General features: G+C 45.0%; 1 protein-coding gene across 1 annotated transcript in view; it reads left to right on the top strand.

Annotated features, from left to right (window-relative positions):
* CCDC160 (coiled-coil domain containing 160) overlaps positions 1–17,487 on the top strand; it is a 283,018-nt gene that overhangs the window by 43,392 nt on the left and 222,139 nt on the right. Inside the window, exon 2 of the mRNA XM_078688567.1 lies at positions 16,830–16,890. The gene's annotated coding sequence lies outside the window, so the exon portion shown is untranslated. The remainder of the gene's footprint in view (positions 1–16,829; positions 16,891–17,487) is intronic.

The following is a 17,487-nucleotide window of genomic DNA, read 5'->3' on the forward strand; positions in this document are numbered from 1 at the left end:
AGGTCCAACGGGTACATTGCTTCCCACTAATGCCCCACAGTGTCACTTGGTGATATTATTCATCTTGGTTGAATTCTCCTTCTAGTGGTAACATTGAAATATATCCATACCCCCTGATTAGGCTGTTCTCATTAGTTGAGGGGGAGGGTGCTGGGAGTGATATCTGGAACCATCATTCAGGTCTTGGGTGACCTGACGGCTTCAGATGGTGGGGGGCGTGAGGGGTAGATGGGTGTGCGTTGTGTTTTGGGCGGATGGTGGTAGTGCTCTGGGGTGAGCTTGCCTGGGGGTCAGGTTCAAAACAAGAGGAAAATCACGAATAATGAACATTGCCACACTCATCCTTAGAAAATGCACACATAGGTGGAAAGCAAGGAGCAGTAGCTGCCGTGTTTTCTTTTTAAGATTATTTCATGAGTACATTTTGCATTGCTACTCTGAATATCTGTGGTCAGAATGATAACCTGAAGAGGGTTAGAGGGTTGCTTTAGACCTGCAGATATTGCAGGCTGATATACTTTGTCTCCAAGAAACAGGTATCGAGGGGAAAAGGAAATACATGCTTGACTCTTTGGGTTTCCAGGTGATTGGGTGCATGACCCAAGGGACAAGGAACCGGGGGTCGCGGGGGTAGTTGCTATTATGGCGTGCAGGAACGTTTGTAGTTTAAACGGTTCAGACAGACACCTTAGGCAGATGGGCGATTACTGAGTGTCCTTATCCTAGTGGGGTGGTCACCTTATGTTCAGTATATGGCTTGATCACCGATGATCCTGCAGTCTTTAATTGGCTGAACAATGAACTAGCACTCTGGACTACCCCGATTCTCATATGCTGTGATTTTAATATAAGTTTAGTGGGTGAGTCACTGGTCTGAATTTTATCCCGGTCCGAAGACCAAAGTATTTAGATCCATGTGTTGTCTGTGGAGGGATCACGGGTTAGTGGATGCCTGGAGTAAGATAAACAGTACAGACCCAGGGTTCACTAACTTCTCTGCGCCACACAGGACACATGCTTACCTGGTTTACTTTTTTATTTCCCATGGTCTTCTCCAAGGTGGTAAAGTTGAAAGAATTCCTCATGTGATGCTGATCACAATCCATTGGACTTAGAGATTCCATCTTTGGGATTTGCTCGAAATACTCTCAATGCAACTTTCTAGCGAGCACTCCTCCTTGACAAAGACTATATTGGACACATAAGCAATTGGATTCCTGTATTTATGGCGGATAATAAATAGAGGGAACGCCACCGACTGGGCAGTGTGGAATGCCTCAAGGCGGGTGTACATTGGGAGACACTCTGATTCATCTTTAATTGACAAACTACTGGAGCTCTATGGTGTGTTGATCAAAGCTGAATCAAGATTAATACTAGCTACATCTGTAGGGGTGAACATCGAAGGGCCACAACATAAAATAGTACTTGCTAAATATGTGATCATTGAAATTTCCACCAAAAAGACTGCGGATAAATATCTTGCTTGGAAACAAGTTTGTTATAAGTATAGTGAACGGGTGGGCCATTTACTCCCTACCCACACTAGATGGAAAGTGATACAAAGGAAGATAGCAGAACTTAAGGAACCCAAAGGTAGCTTAGTTACTGACCCTGAGACTATTCAGGTGATTTTCCAAAGTTATTATCTGAGGGCTATAGCGAACAAGGTGACTCGGGATATGGGGATATATTATAGTATTAGAGGCAATTTCAAGTACGAAATGTAATGAAGAACATCAAGAATTTCTAAATACCTCCTCTTGTGGGCAGTAATCCAGTCTGTTGATTTCATAGCTGGTATGGAAATTGCACCAGGCCAAAGATGTGACAACCAACAGATCCACAGTGTGTCAATCATCAGGGATATATTATAGTAATCAACAGGCTTAATCCAGTTGAATTCATTTTTAGCGTTTATCACTCTTCTTTCTTCAAAAGCTTCTTCAATATTTACACCCAGACACTGCAATTCCTATGTTCAAATGGATATAACATGCCAATACAGGCTTCTTTTTACAGAATGTTGAAATTCACAATTCATCAAATAATGATAATGTTATAAACCCAATGCACTTCTATGATAGGCCCTTCTTCGTGGGTAACTAATATATCAAAAAAGGAACATCAGTACCAGCAGATAACCTTTGTTTCCGTTAATGAGCAATTAAGCGCCAAGTTAAACTATCACCAAGTGCCTAATGTGCAGTCCCAAACTGCATCATCAAACTCTCCAGGAATCAACAACCGTTGCAACAAATACCCTTTTAACGTAACTTGCAATTGGTGCAAGAAACATAACTCGTACAAACGTAGAAAGATAGAAATCAACAAAATATGTGAACCACCCTTACGAGTGACATAGAAGAAAAAACTAACATCATGCTACCCGTTAATGATGGAATTCCTAATTATACTGAAATTACACACAAGTGTGTATTGACTATGAGGTTGAACCGCATTATAGGTAAAGTTGTCTCCCCCAGGCAACATGGTTTCACATCAGGGAGGGGGAACCATGGATCACATTCACCATGTTATTACTCTCTTTGATGCCTCTGCTGGGGACCCTATGACTTTAATATGATTAGATGCAGAATAAGTGTTCAATAGGGTCTCCTGGAGGTATTTATGGGTAACTATGAACTAGTTTGGCATAAGGCCCAGCTGTATAGATGCAGTAGGAGCATTATATAGAAGCTACACCGCAAGGATTTTATTGATGAGGTGTCAATCTGGACACATTCAGATTCAAAGAGTAACAAGGCAAAGGTGCCCCTACTCCCAGCTGCTCTTTGCTCTATATATTAAACATATAATCCGAAAGCTTCAAAACAAACCCATAATATTACCTTTGCAATATCCTGGTTACGATACAAAAATTCTAGCTTATGCTGACTATGTCGCAGTTGGCACGTCTAACCTGGAGATAGTGCAAAAAGAGATTGAAAGGGAAGCTGGTCTCTGGCAAGGCATCAGGATATTCTTTAAATCAGGATGAAACCCAAGTGGTCATCAACAGGAATGTTCAATTCAATGATGTTTGTGTGGTCGAAAAAGCCTTATAGTTGGCTGTCATCATACCAGCAGAGGTGGATCTCAGTCGAAAATAACTTAGCCCAGTTATCGGTAAGACAAAAAAGGATCTGGCAAGGACGGAGACTCTGCATCTGTCTATAAAAGTCAGCAGTAATGTAATTAAAATGATTTCTTTGCCCAAGGAGTTATAGTTTTTTCCGGGCCATCCCAATCGTATTCGGGAATTATCGTTTTAAAATAATTGATAACATGGTGACTAGATTTATTTGGGCATACGCTTGAACCAAAACGGGCTCTCAAAAGTTATGATACTTCCTAGAGAGAGCGATCAGGCCGGGCTGGGCAGTCCCGAGTTTCAAACTGTTCCTATGGTTGGCGGCTCTTCAAAATATGGCTACTCTACCTGGGGCGGAGGATGGAATCCATAAAGAAGCTAGAGAAACCCCTTCCGTGTTTGATCTGTTACTGGGAGACAATGTCAAGGGTGATCTCCTTCGTCTAGTAGAGACCAGTTACTATAAAAAGGTTTGCTTTAAGACTTTCCAGGGAGCTTACAAAATATGGACCACACCCTGGATGAAACTGGCCTTAGGGAGATTTAAATATTACACTCCCCTGCAAAATAATCCCTCTCTTCCGATATCTTTAGGGATTCCTATATCCTCCATGGGAAGGGTTGTGAACCTAAGAGAAGTGGGGATTTTTACTCTAGCATGGGAATAATTTCCTTTGAGGAAGTCGGGGCAACCTTTAAGATAAATCAAAAGGAATTCTTTAAATATTTGCAAATCCGAGATTTCCTAATTAGAAAAGGCGAGGGCCCTTGTGGTTTTACTCCTATGCGTTTGGTTGATATACTAGTGAGGGGGCGAGGGGGGACACTGCACAACAGGAGAAAATGTGGCTTATTAAACTCCCTCTTGCAGGATGATCTAGGTAAGCAGTCTGTGAAATGGCAGGAGAAATGTGGTTCTCCAGATCATGTATTTTTGGAATCTCTCGAGCTAACTTAATCTGTTCTACTTTCAGCTAATTTACAGGCACAACATTCCAAAACTGTTTTTGACATATACTGTACTCCTGGGAAAATTGCTAAGTGTGGGGGGTGGGTGGTTACCAGTTGCCCTTGCTGTCAATTTTTAGGGCAGATTTAATACATGTTTGGTAGTTGTTCCTCATTAGATCTACTTAGGAATGAGATCACACAGTTCTTTGACACAAGACTCAAAATGAACATCTCCTTAACCGCCCCCCTATTTTACATTATTGAGAGTAGATAACGGTTTTGTCCCCTGGTCCTCTTAATTCTTTACGTTTGTGGCTATTGCCGTATATCAGCTCTGCATTGCATCCCCCTTGCTCAATTGTATTCCACCTTCTTTTTACAAATGGTTTGCTCGCTTACTGGCACTTAATAATCTAGAGATGTCTTTATATTCGTGGCAAGGCAAGAAGGCCAGTAAGAAGGGGAAATGGATATGGGCACCTCTGGAGGAATGAATACCTTCCCAGCAGGACATGAAGGACCGTACGGGAATTAAATACAAGTCAGCCCCTAAGTGAGAAAAGAACGAGCATTGGTCACTTTACTATGTTAGATGTAATCTTATGTCTGAGGATACTTTACATTGCTATTTTGAAATATTCATTATTTCATTCTTTTTATTAAATGTAAAAGTATACATAGCCATAATAAGTGTACTAGAGGACCCGCGTAAACCTCAACGTAATCATAACTATTAAGTAGAACTTGTTCTTTACCTATTCATAGCTGTTTTGTATATGGTCACCTCCGAACTGTGGGATTAGGAATATAATCTACTGGCATTGGGTATGGTATTGTATTTAACTTTCTATCTGCACCTTTGCACAGTTTAGGATTTGATGGTTAGGATCTGCATATGTCTTATTGATAGAAGTACAGGTTTAAATCACTGTATGCTGCAGGCTATTATCGTATTGTTGATGTCCTATCATATTGCTCTTTCTACTGATCTTCTGATATCTTGTTTTCTCTAATGAATTAGAAACTGTCTTTTTTATCTAGCATGTCCATGGCTACCGCCGTTTGTGTTGTTTGTGTATATTAAAACTCTGCAATAAAGAATGTATTTTTTTTAAAAAAGGACTTGACAGCCGGGGTGCGTCCATTGGGGCGTAGGGGCGTAGCCCCCCCAGCCACATGGACCCGCATCGCGGCCGCAATCCTTTTTACAGCTGAAAAAAATAACTATGTAGTCCTCTCTGTAGTCTTACAAGTGTGTACACATTATTGTCAGCCGCCGGGACACACCCGGCGATTTCGGAATGGCAGGGGGGGGTGGCCTGCTGCAGCTTGAGTGACAGTACAGTACACTCAGGCTGAAGCAGACAGACTCCTGCGTAGTGCGCAAGTGCAATTTGGGATCCAACTTTCCCAAGCATGCGCACTACAGTACCCCAGTGGGACCCAGGGGGACTTCTCAGCCTGCCGTAGCCCGGGTTTACAAGGGCCGACAGGGCGAGCAGCAAATGTGCCCCCCTAGCCAATCCTGGCGCTGCATGCAGCGCCAGGATTGGCTGGTCCACCGCGCAGCATCCATCATTGGATGCCGCGTGTGGGGGTGGCACACAGTCCCTCCCACTTGCTTCTCCCCACTTTCAGCCCCATCCCTCCGCCTCTTGGCTGTCTACTCCCCTCTGTCTGTCCCCTGAGACTCCGCACACCCTCTCCAAACATGGCTTCGGGCAACCGGCGGCCGCAGGAGGACGACCCGGAGGAGGAGCTGCCTTCTACCTGGCCCGGCCGGGCACCACTGCCCAGGTGCCCAGGGTGGAAGTACGGTACGGGGGCATGTTCAGCAGCGTGAAGGGGGCCTTCAAGTCCAAGACCCTGGACTTCGGCGCCTTGGGAGTGGGGCAGAAGGGTGCCAGGACCCAGGAGGCAGGAGCCCCTGCAGCAGCCCCACCAAGCCAGAGGTGCCCCAGGAGTAGAGGCAAGGGGACCCGGGAACCCCTCAGTCGCCCACGGGCAACGGCGTCGCTGGCATCAAGATCATGACCTCGGGAGGGAAGGAAGTGCTGCAGAACCTCAGCGACAACAAGGTAGGGTGATCTTGCGGCTTCATCACCCAATCTCCCTAAGGTGACAGCCAGGTCCGTTGCTATTATGGAGGAGGGAGGCGGCCTCCCTCCTCCATAATAGCAAATATGCTCCACTCACTGTAACATTACCTTAAAGGTCAAATATATAGCACTAAGCGTCTATGCCCCTCCGAGTGTATGATTATCAAAACCTTAATCTGTAAAAGACTTTCAGTGATAAAGACCAATACTCAGCCACTATACACTTTAATATCGCCTTAAAAAACACTTTCTTTTAATAAAACGTTAATCCTAATTTCCTATTAGACAGTTTTCCATATGTTATCCTAATTGGGTCATTAGTTGTGCTTACAGTAATGCCCTGTTTCACATCCCCTCATTTACAACGTTCACAAGTAAATTGGTGTGGAAATTCGACACCTGGAATTGTTCATACTGAGGAGAAAATTATCATGCTCTACACAAAATTACATGTTAGATGTGATCCTCATTGTACTCTAGTGAACAATATTCACATGTGTCTAAAACATGGATGCATGTGAAAGGACAGGGTGTGAAAATACCACACACAGTGATCCTGCCCCTGAGCAAAAACAAGGAAAATGTGTTTTCGAGCATATGCATCATAAGAATTTAACCAAGGTGGAAAAGGCAAACTGAGGCTGGGTGAGATGATTACAACTCTGAACAACACCCCACATCCTGTTCTAGGGTGGTACTGTCTGAGACAACACAGCAGTGACATGTGTTAGTTCTTGCAGTTCAGCCATAGTAGCAGACACCTTCTGCTGAGATCCTACTCATGCAGCTGACAAGGACCCCGACTCTAGGGCCATGACATGACTGAAATCAGCTCCAAGGTGCGTGTCATCTAGTGGCAGCAAATCAATGACAAGGTGAATGCATTGTCCTTGTACCCCTGTGAGGGTGGGGACTCCCAAGTATTGTTTAATATCCTTAAGATGAGGGTAAAGGATCTGATGCTGTGTGATCGGTGTTAGATCTTGGCCACTGGTGTCTCCTCACAGTGCTTCACCTTGCACCTTAAGAGGAGCCTGAACTATAATAGCAGCAGCAAACGGTCCGTTGTGGGATTGGGATCACCAAAGAGAAGGTGGGCTAGACATTCCCTATAACCTGACTGTATAGGCGTGTGGGCGCGAAATGTCACACAGATACGAAACTCTGTGCAGACAAGACACTCGGTGCAAACACTGCTGCAGGTAGACAGCTCTCTCCACACACCTAACTCCCTGCACACTCAACTCCTTGCACACTCAATTCTGCAGACATAACCCCCTGCAGACACGAGCTCACTGAGAAACAACGGCACCCTGCCACAAAACTACCCTTGTAGAGTCATACCTGCTCTTTCAGTGTCTGCTGCAGGCACAATTGTTTGTGGACACAACTCTATGCAGCTGCATCCCCATGAAGACACAGTTCACTGCTCCTATAACTCTATACTGTCTCAAGTCCTTGCAAACAGATTTCCATGTGAACACAACTCTAAGTGTAATCAAACCTATAGTTTGGCAAACCTCCCTGCACACTCAACTCCCTTCAGACACACCTCCATGCAGAAAACAATTAATGCAGGCACAAGTAAATGGAGAACCTCATCCTGCAGACACACTCCCTTCAAATACAGCTCCCTTCAGACACAACACTCTGCACGAATACATCCCCGAACCCCAAATTTAATGCAGACACATTTCGCTGTGGAAACAGCTGCTTGCAAGCACACATATCAGCAAGGTGCAAGCCCCTGTGGGCGTATATGCCTTAGAACACTACTCCCTGCAGGTACAACTCCACGTGGAAACATCTCAAAAGGGCACAACGTCTCGCTGACATGTCTGACACACCCCCTGCTGGAATAATTCTTTGCAGACATAATTACTTTTAAAAATCCCTGCATGTAACGCCCAATTCAGGTACAACACTATGCAAATACAACTGCTTAAATAACGGCAACTCCCTACAAACACCGCTAACTGCAGACATGACTTCATACGTGAGGATACACACGCCCCCTGACCTCTGTCACAACGTGTTAAAATCATAATTCCTTGCCATTACGCCTCTGCATTATTAGAAAAGTGGTGGAAAGAATACCGTTGGCGGTAGATGTTAACCTCTGCGGTATTTGTCCTGCAGTTCAATCCATGAACATCTGTGATCCACTGACTGTATTCACATAGTTGGCGGTAATAAAACAGAAACATTGCCCTTGGCATTATCACGTGCAAATGGCGGTCACTACCCCCTGCAGAGCTCCAGTTTAAGTTGGCGGTAATTTTTGCATACTGTGACGGCACATCCACACTCTCTTGGTCCAAAGGATGCTCCGACAGGTGTACCGCTCTTGTCCACGGCTCCTCCTCTTTTGCAACACATGATGCCAGCACCTTTTCACGACAAGCAACTCATCCCCTCTCCCTTTGCACTTTTCAGCCTCATAATCTCGCCTTTCTTGGCCCGCATTATAAATCTCTTTTTAAGCAAATGTTTTAACAATGTCACTTTACGGCCAAATCAGTCGACGCTACCGGAGGAAGTGTTTGGCGTTGCACATTATTTCCTCGAGTGTGCATTGCATTGTCTGAAAAGGGTGGAGTGGGAAGTTTTTATTTCACTTAAAAGGATGAAGTCGTTGCTGCATTTTTAATGAGATCATATGGTGTGTGTGAGGAGGGCCCGGCTGAACCCATTCTCTTTGTGTGCTCTCTCATTGCGGAGAAGTGCCAGGGGGTTCTGTCCAACAGGATGTCTGGTTGTCTGTAAATTATTTATTGGAAAGCCTCAGTCTGGGCCTCCTGGCACTGACTGCTATACAGCTACACAGCTGTAAGCTTCTCGGACAACCCCAGACGTCCACGCTTACTCCTGTTCACGGGGCAAGTCGTCAAGAAGGCTCACCCGCTTTCTAAACAACTGGCCGAGTTTAAAGAGCCCCGAAGAAAGCAAGAAGAAAATATGTTGTTGTTGTGGGGGTTGTTGCTGCTGCTGGGAGTGAATTTGTACTGTGTGTTTGAAACGGGTCTGTGTATGTTGGCCAACACAAACATCCTTGTGCATGCCTGTAGTGTGAGTACATGACAAACGCCTGTAGGTAAACTATGTTCAAGAGGGCATACAAACTCAACAGCACCGTGTACATTCGGCTTTTAGTCTAGTCTTCATTATGACACCGATGAGGCTAATTAATATTTTGTTAAAAGTGCATTAAGGTCTAATTAGCAGGTGCAGGTCGCTTGTGGGCATGAGCAGGGCAGGCCAGTATATGAGGGCGGACGGAGCAGAGTCCGAGTGAAGGAGGGGGGAGGCCGCGGAGGGGCCCTGCCTTAATCTTTGACTTTGATTTTGAACATTATGTCGAATAGTAGGTGCAGCCAGGTCGCTTGTGGGCATGGGCAGGGCAGGCATATGAGGGCGGACGGAGCAGAGTTCGAGACGAGTGAAGGAGGGGGGAGGCCGCGGAGGGGCCCTGCCTTAATCTTTGAGTTTGATTTTGAACATGATGTCTGGACTGGTACAGATCATATAAAGGCAGGCTCCCCACACTGCTGTTCCTGCGGTCCCTCTCAATTTTCCTCCCTGCCTTGTTTGTTTGTGGAAGGATGTGGGCCTGAGAGGAGTGGTCATGCCCTTAATGTCCTCTGAAGCTGCGCCCATATCCCCTTGTATGAAGCTCTGTGGTTATACTGAATAAGCATCTACCTATGTTATGCCATCTTTTAATGTAATAACTGCACTTTCTCAATTGCTTTATAAACCTTCCTGCTTTCTCAAATTTGCTTGAAAATGCACGATTTTTCTTCTTTTTTTTCAAACTTTTCTTGGGGGGGGGGTAACGCCCCCAAACCCCCATTTTGGGGTTCGAGCTCACTCGCTGCGCTCGCTCGCTACGGTGCTATATGCTAATCACTTAGCGCCCCACCACTTTCAAATGTCACCCACTGCCGCTAGGACTTGGTTACTTGATTGGACATGTATTATGATGCTAATTTGTTGTACCTGAACATTATTGTCTTGTCTTTCAGTCTGGTCTTCCATTCCCTCTTGTGACCACACTAAACTAGTCAATAGGCTAAATGTCAATGGACATCAATTGGGGGCATTCAAAGGTCACAACTTACTACTTTCCCATATTTCTTATCTCTTTAAAAATCTTGACTTTTTATTTTCCTCTGTTGCCCTTGGTTTGAGCCGCTGTACAGTTTAATCCTTGCATCAAAGGCTGCAGTGCTCCATTTAAAGTGTCCTGTGGTATTTTAAGGAATAACTAAATGAGAGAAAGCACCATCTGTGCACTCCAGTCCTACATAGTGAGCAGTATTACACCCGATCCTGATCCTAGCTAGAAGTTGAGGCCTACTTAATGACTAGGAAATGCTCAATTTGCCAATGAAATTACAGAAACACTATATTCTCCTGTCAAAGTAAGCTAAAACTGGTGCACCTGAATGGAGTAACACTATCAGCACATGACTAGTGTTTAGAAATATACAGGCCACTGTTTATTCCTCTCCCTATTAGTGATTGAGTTACCACATACTCTTATTATTTGATTTCATGGCATACATCCTTCTACATTCTGCAGCCCTTACTGAGTTAGCAAATGTATCAGCCTACTCCGCTGGAGTTTGGGGTAGGACAAAACTATACAAAGATGAGACAAAATAGAAAAGGGAAATGGGTGGGCTTGTCTGTTTGCCTCAACGTGCAATTGGCCATGCAGCTCGCACAGCTGTGAGAATTACATAGCATTACCCCTTTCGTGATATATATATTTTTAAATTTCTTTTTATTGAAACAAAAATCAACAGAGAAAAACATCAGGTGACACATTACAAAATAGTACAGGTTATTTGATAACATTCCATACATTCAAAATATTGTGTAGTTCTAATAATTGGTGGATCAAGGGGACAGGTGCTCATGAGCCTCTTTGGGACCTGTCTGGGGGGGTACAGATATCCCCCCTATAGTGATTCCAGGCCTCCCAGATCTTACCCCACTTCCCCGGGCAGCCCCTTGCGGAATAAACTGATCTTTCTCTAAACATACACCAGTCCAAATCCTCCCTCCATTTCTCCACACGGGGCGGCTGACTGGCTCCCCACACTTGGACAATATTGCGCTTTGCCATCATGAATGCCAATGTTGCCGATTGCTTTTTGTATGCGTTAATGTCGGTTGGCTCCCAGATATTCAGAATACACCTGCGGGCTTCCAGCCGCATTTCTGTACCCAGGACTGCTCGCAGAGTGCTGTGGACCCTCCCGCAAAACCCCTTCACCCTCGTGCAACGCCACAAAATATGTGTGAATGTCCTCAGTTCCCCACAGCTGCACCAATCTGAGCCTCATTGGAATTGCCACAACCCGCGGGGATGACACCGCTTTCTGCCAGTCCTCGCCATCCAGCTCCAACCCATCCTCCTGCCATTGCCGTCTAATAAGATCTAGCGGGTCTTCCATAATATTTATAAGCTTCTTATATAGTAAAGAGATAGTTTTCTCGGGAAGATGGCCGTCTAACACTCTATCCTCTAGAGGAGAGTCGTCAGGAAGTGTTGTGCCCTTGGGAATATGCGTGAGCAGTACATGTCGCACCTGAAGATAACGGAAATATTCACCGTCACTCAGGTGATATTGTAGTTTAAGGGAGTCAAATGAATGAATCGTACCGTCCCCCCCAAACATCCTTTATGCGCGTGATACCAATGAGGTCTCATTTGTCAAAGCCTTTCAACTTCCATAAACTTCCCAACCTCTCCGAACTCCCCAGCGGAGTGGCGAGTGTGAGTTTCCCCTCCCACTTCAGGTGCCTGTTGGCCGCACGCCACACCTGGATGGCATGTGCCGTGGGTCCTGTGAGGGGAAATCTAGGGGGCCCAGCATAAAGCGCTCTGGTATAGTCGCCCCCTGGCAGTTGTCAACGGCCCATGGCGTACCAGGGGTCATTCGGGGCTCCATATATCCCGTGGTTTACTGCTGCTAACTGAGAGGCCCAATAATAGTTCTTGAGGTCTGCCAGACCTATGCCCCTGTCGTACCAGGGAAGGGTGAGCATAGAAAACGCTATGCGGGGTTTACCGTCCCAAAGTAGCTGTCTCTGGAGGGACTCTATTTCCTTAAAGTAGGATGCAGGAACTGGGACCATAGCATTCTGAAGTGCATATAGGAACCGGGGCAAAGCCAACATTTTAAAGAGCACCGCTCTACCTAAAAGAGAGAGTGGGAGCGCCTTCTAACGCGCCGCATCACCCCTAAATCGCATCAAAGAGGGGGACAGGTTATTAGTGCAACAGAGCTTTGGATCCAATGTGATATAGATATCAAGGTACCTAAAGCCCAATGAGTCGATTTGTATCGGGCAAGCATTGGGAACGACTGGTAGGTCTCCCTTAAGGATGAAGAGAACCGATTTGGACCAATTAATAGCGAAGCCTGAGTACCTCCCAAAAATAGCCAGTACGTCCAAAAAACACTTGAGGGACCACCTCGGGTTGGTGAGGTAAAGCAGTGTAGAGTGAGATTTAATCCTCCCACTCCAGAGTCCATCGCATGCTGCGTATTAAACAGTCCTGCCGGACCCATGGCGCCAATGGCTCCAAGGCCGAGTGAATAGGAGAGGGGACAGGGGGCATCCCTGTCTGGTCTCTCTGCTCAGATAGAAGTCGAGGTGCTTGCGGTTATTAACCACTACCCGGGCCAGTGGGGCAGAGTACAAAAGGCGCACCCAGTCAATAAATTCCGGGCCGAAACCCAGTTTATCCAGCACCGCAAAAAAGTAGGGCCATTCGACTGTGTCAAATGCCATAGTAGCATCCAATGACACCAGCACCGCTGGTTCCTGAATTGTTGGGGCCCGACCCAGGACCCCGTGAAGTCAGTGCAAGTTGAGGGCAGTGTTCCAGTGCGGCATAAAGCCTGACTGGTCAGGGTGTACCAAAGTGGTGATGACCTTGGTTAACCTCGTATCCAGCAACTTTGCCAGGACCTTGGGTTCCACGTTTAAAAGCGAGATAGGCCTATACGACGAACAGCAGGCCCTGGGTTTACCCTCCTTGTGGATGACCACTTTGTTGGCAATTCGCTGGTCATACGGAAATTGCCCCCTATCTTTACTTTCATTAAACATAGAGCGAAGGAATGGAGCGATTCTATTAGAACTCAATTTATAGAGTTCTAAGGGAATGTCATTCGGTCCCGAGGCCTTGCCGGAGTGTACTCCTCTGATGGCCTGCGCTACCTCGTAATTTGTGAGCGGGGAATCCAGATATTTACGGTCATCGCCGGAGAGCATGGGCAGTTGGATGTCCCTGATCATCCTCTTATTATCCTCCTCCGTTTACACCCCCTCTGAACGATACACCTCACTGTAGTAATCTGCAAACCTATCGGCGATGGCCTGCGAGTCGGTGATCATTTCAGAGTTCTCCCCCTGTAATTCAGGCACTAACCGCGGCGCCCACTCTTTCCTCTCCAGCCATGCGATCAACTTTCCCGCTTTGTCTCCTTGCTCATATACCCTACTCTGGGTCTCGCCGTACTGCGCCCTGGCTCCCTTCCGCGCAAGACTACCAAACTCATCCTGCCGTGATTTAAGACGGTGGAGACCTTCTGGGGTTACTGCCTGGGATATTTCCTTTTCCAGTGTTATCACTGCCTCCTTCGCTTTCTCCAAGTCGGCCTGTCGCTCCCTCTTTTTCTTTACGATCAGTGATAGGACCTTTTCTCCGCTTATAACAGTTTTTAACTCCTCCCACCCCTTTCGTGATATTTAACTCTTGAATATGTGACCAGCTTTGAAGACTCAATTACTAAAAAGTCAAAGTCTGAACGGGAGCTGTTGTTTCTTGGTCACTAATTGAAGAACCTCGAATGATACTTCAACTGGCTTCAGAAAATACCTCTAAGAACAATCCACTTCTTGCTTTCATGAAGCCTGCCAGTTGTTGCTTCTTTCACAAATCACTTCCACCATGCAGTATGGTGTGACCCAGACCTCTCCCTAGACCTGCTTACTTGAAGTTATTTGCAAGCTTTTCCAAGGTGATTTTGATCCTCATGAATTCAAGGTGTTCTTTGGAAGTCACTGGGTCACGTTCCAACTATGTAAGAAAGCATAATCAGAATTAGAGAAACAAGAATAGTCTCAATTTAAAAACTGAGATGAGTGAAATTATGATCATGGGAGATATGATTTATGTGAGCTCACATTCTACTACACATCCTATATGTGCAAATGCCAATCCCATGGACATCGATTAGGGGGTAGGCAAGTTAATGTGACCCCTGCCAGTTTGCTTGAGACTCTATGCTCCCATTCATTAATATTTGTCAGGCCAAGCATGACACTGGTTCAGGTTAGAATTGCACTGGCTTTAAAATAGTTAATATGGTTGAGGTGGGGGCGGGCTGCCCTATAAAGTACACTTACATCTGGATTGGGAACAAGACAAAAGAACTTCAAAATACCAGGTTCTTCTTCAATGCACCTGGATACCTTCAACTGAGGAGGCAATGCATGAGAAACGGTCTTTATTTAGTCAGACCAGGCGCACCTAGGTTTTATGGCTTACCCTCAATGATGTGCTGCAGAGATGGCAGTTTTATCCCCTTCTACTATTACCCTTATTAAAAATGGAAATTAGGCTAATTTATCGTGCTAGGAGGTAGAAATTATAAGCATACAAATCAGTGATGGATGGAATGCTTGAATTATTCTCAGCCACTGGTAATAACGCGGGCCGCATCCCAATCCATTGTTATTTTGCACACCATGCCGTCTCATTTTGGCTCCAGCTACCACTCATGGATGCATGGCCAGGTGTACACCTTATCAAAAGATCAAATATTGAGTCACTCTGTCATGTTGTAACAGACTGTGTTCATCTGATAAATGATGAAACATTGAATCAGGAGAGGTCTCACTTAGGATACCACAATTAGTATACAAAACATTGAACAATTAATCTAAGCCCTAAGTGGGACGGGTATGCCCAGACGTGGGTACTGTGTGCACTGTGTCGCTGAAACCAAGCTATACCCGGCGGATGACTCCATAACTAGGGTGAAACCGGTCCTCAGTTGCTTGCGTTCCATTTCAGGGAGGACCTTTCATGGCAGTTCCAGCTGGATTGTTCCCATTGGAGCAGGGTCAAGACTGATTTGCATATAGTTGGGTCCAAACAGAGGTGGCTTGGGGTGCAAAATAACAATGGATTGGGATGCTGCCCAATGTTTACAGTGTATGCTTGAAAGTGAGCAATAGCCCTGCATTAAATATTATATAGCTTGCGGGACGGCATTTGGGCTGTTCCAGTACTGGTGACCCTGTGAATGGGATTTTATTACTTTTTGGTCAACCCAGTAGTAGAATTTCAGTCTCTGGACAGCCCCACTTCAGGACCCTAGCAGACTGGTGGCAGAGCCAGCAGTGAAGTTGAGAGCACTCCCTTTCCCACAGCCTCTGTGACTCGTCCCTAGAGGGGCGATGATTTATTTTTTAAGCCTCAAAAACGTAGGGCAAAGTTTATAAGCAGAAGAAGGGTAGTGATGCATCCTTTTCAGTCTACTTTGTGCTCTGGCTCATGTTCTCCTTTTCCCCCCACGGAAGAGTGTTAGCATACTTCAAATTAAAATTATATTTGTTATGGGGTTGATTGCAGAAGAAATAATAGGATTTCTGTTCACACAAAGAGGAAGTGGGGAGCTTTTATGCAACGTTTGTTATGCCGCCTTGGGTCACTCTAACATGATCCAAACAAGCTAATGGAAAAAAACTCAATGCATCCTAGTCTACACTACCATGCTATTTGAATTTTGTTTTTTTGTTGTTGTTTTTTTTTTTAGCTGGTGTACTAAATTCAGCACTTGATAAATGGTCATCCAATGTTCAGGTATATTAATAAGATCAGCATGGTGCATTGCTAAGCCTTCACTTAGGTTGTAAAGTTGGGCTACATTTGGTTTCATTCAATCAGTGTTACCACAGCTACACTACACTGCAGTACGCTTTATTTTGTTTGGAAAAATATGCTGTAACCAGTGCATTTAGGCATTAGTTTGTATGTTTTTATTACAATTGTTTTGACCCTTTATGTTAGAATGGCCTTTCTTTTGATTGTCTTGTTGTCGCTGGATGTTGGCTTACGCCAGTATCGTTCAACATAGGCAAGATGGGTGGGGCCAGTAAAATGGCTAGTAGGGCCCGAATTCCACGTCCCCTATTGTGTGTTACAATTGTTTATCAGTTAACTGCATTAGTAGTGCCCGTCGTCCCACTGTGATCTGTCAACTTGGTCAGCATGGGAGGGATTCTAGTGACCAGCGGCCTTCCCAGACAACATAGCAACCGTGGAAAGGCGAAGTTGAAAGAGAAGCAAACTCAACTGGAGTGTATTGGTCCTTCCACTCCCAGTCCGGATGACGTGAGTGCTCCTAATATCTGTGGGAGTGATGGTCAAGAAGGTTGGCGTTAGATCCCCTGCCCTCTCAGGGTGCAGAGCGGAGCTGTGAAGCAATTCTCCCATAACACCCATAGATATTATTTTTCTCTGGAGATAAAAAGAATATGTGCAATATATTGTACATATGCATCATGAACTTATTGTTGATATCCCTGAATGATGTCAATATCACTTACCACATATATGGAATTTATATTTTATTTCTTTTTATGCATTTCAGGTTATCAGACTAGCATCCCTGAATTCGCTCAGGCGCACTGACTAATCAGCTCTCTGGAAAGGTAATTTCTTCATGATGTCATTTCAGAGGTAAAAAAAAGCAATGAGAGAACATTAAAACATTAACTGCATTCTTCAGGGGTGTCAATAAAATTGTTCTCATTGGGCAAAACATGCTCAAACGTCGAGCGCAAGCAAAGATTAAGCTTGTGCAAAGCTCATGGTTTTTCTGTCATAAAAGTTATCGAATGATGTTTTCGGATGCAACCTCCTCTCTTCACACAGAATTGTTGCTAAATAATCTGTAACGTCAATGGGGTTCTAACGCTACCATGGACAATTATTGGTTTAAAAATAAACGCATACCAGCTCTTTGTTAGACTATTCTGAATCACTTGAGGTTTCATTCACAGTCCTTCCATACACAAGTCCGACAGAGACAGGATTAACATATCCTATCCTGCATTAATTAACATTTGCACATTCAGATTTTGTGCAATCTAACCTCCAGCCTTAAGCAATGTTTTTAAGAAAGAAGGTCTTGTTGTCCTGTCTCATGCGCATTTCTGATATCATCTTACACGTATTTCGTATAAAACATTATCTCACTGTATATTTCCCACCATATTATTCCCATTCTGGTTTTTCCCTTTGAGTTC

This window comes from Lissotriton helveticus, chromosome 4_1, assembly GCF_964261635.1.
Source record: "Lissotriton helveticus chromosome 4_1, aLisHel1.1, whole genome shotgun sequence".
NCBI lineage: Eukaryota > Metazoa > Chordata > Amphibia > Caudata > Salamandridae > Lissotriton > Lissotriton helveticus.